The sequence below is a fragment of the Myotis davidii genome, unplaced genomic scaffold, assembly GCF_000327345.1.
Source record: "Myotis davidii unplaced genomic scaffold, ASM32734v1 scaffold438, whole genome shotgun sequence".
Classification (NCBI taxonomy): domain Eukaryota; kingdom Metazoa; phylum Chordata; class Mammalia; order Chiroptera; family Vespertilionidae; genus Myotis; species Myotis davidii.
Genome location: NW_006290031.1, coordinates 6,024,029 through 6,025,864, shown reverse-complemented (window position 1 = coordinate 6,025,864; position 1,836 = coordinate 6,024,029).

Here is a 1,836-nt window from a genome sequence, read left to right as displayed (position 1 = left end):
AACAGAAGCAAATTTGAGCTATTTTTATAAGTGGAAGAAAAAGTGGCCAAGAGATGAAGGTCATGGGTTCAGGCAGGGTCTTTGCATTAACTGACTATGTGACCTCAAGCAAGTCACTGGTCAACGAATGGGCCAGGGGACTGGAGGGCAGCCTGGAGAGCAGGGAGAGGAGCTGACGTCTGAACGTGAATGCTGCTACTTCGCAGATTTGCATGGGGAGAGCTGGGCCATGTCTGAAACTGTGCTGGATACTAACTGTGCCAAACTCCCTTTCCCTGACTTCACGGCTCTTCCGGGGACCCCTGCATGTCATATACTTCATTTCTGTTCTCACTCGCTTTGGCCCTCATGGGTAGAAATAGGTGCTCTGCATGGCAAACTCTGGGAAGAGAGGCCTCCAGTGTCTAGAGCAGCGGTTCTCAACCTGTGGGTCGCGACCCCTTTGGAAGTCGAACGACCCTTTCACAGGGGTCGCCTAAGACCATCAGAAAACACATATATAATTACATATTGTTTTTGTGATTAATCACTATGCTTTAATTATGTTCAATTTGTAACAATGAAAATACATCCTGCATATCAGATATTTACATTATGATTCATAACAGTGGCAAAATTATAGTTATGAAGTAGCAACGATAATAATTTTATAGTTGGGGGTCACCGCAACATGAGGAACTATATTAAAGGGCCGCTGCATTAAGAAGGTTGAGAACCACTGCCCTAGAGTGATATTAAGTTATAATATGTACCCTCCTGTGTACCAAAGGCATTCAGACAGGTGGCTTGTCTCTAGGCAACTGTGACACTCACCAGTGAGGCTAGAGATTATATGTCGTTTATTCCATGACCAGCAGGCACAAGGGATGGAGGGAAAGAATGGGAAGATCCATAGTATTCCACCAGGTTCCCCTTGAATCCTTTCCCAGAAAAGGGACAGGTTCCACCTGCCTCCACCAGCCTCCTGTCCAGGATTAACCACCAAAGAAATCCTATTCCCTCTGGACAGGCTCACACCTGGGTGATGGGTGGCTGTAAACATCTTCAATCTTGGCCCTATAGCCCCCAACCTTCAGTCATTAAAATAAGTGCAGTGCTGGCCTTTGCTATGTCCCCTTCCTGAGGTGTCTGCTGAGTTCCTTGTCAGTAGCAGCACCCGCATTCTCCCAGGGCAGCAGCGAGATCGCAGGGAGTCCGTCAGCCAGCTACACCCCTCATTCTGGACATTTCCTTCTGTTTCCAGGAATGAGGATCATTTTTGGAAAATTACTACTTTTCATTTTTATATTTATAAAAGTTATGTGTCGCCGAAACCGGTTTGGCTCAGTGGATAGAGCGTCGGCCTGCGGACTGAAAGGTCCCGGGTTTGATTCCGGTCAGGGGCATGTACCTGGGTTGTGGGCATATCCCCAGTGGGAGATGTGCAGGAGGCAGCTGATCGATGTTCCTCTCTCATCGATGTTTCTAACTCTCTATCTCTATCCCTTCCTCTCTGTAAAAAATCAATAAAATATATTTTAAAAAAAAGTTATGTGTCATAAAACAAGAAATTCAAAGAACATACCATTGTATAAAATGAAAACAAAAAGTACTCCCCTTTTTCCCTAATTTTCACTCCCTGGGGACACTCCTGAGAGTTTACTTTGTGTTATTCTAGACTTTCTTCCTATGTACCTAGGACCATATAGAGCAGTGGTTCTCAACCTTCTGGCCCTTTAAATACAGTTCCTCATGTTGTGACCCAACCATAAAATTATTTTTGTTGCTACTTCATAACTGTAATGTTGCTACTGTTATGAATCGTAATGTAAATATCTGATATGCAGGATGGTCTTA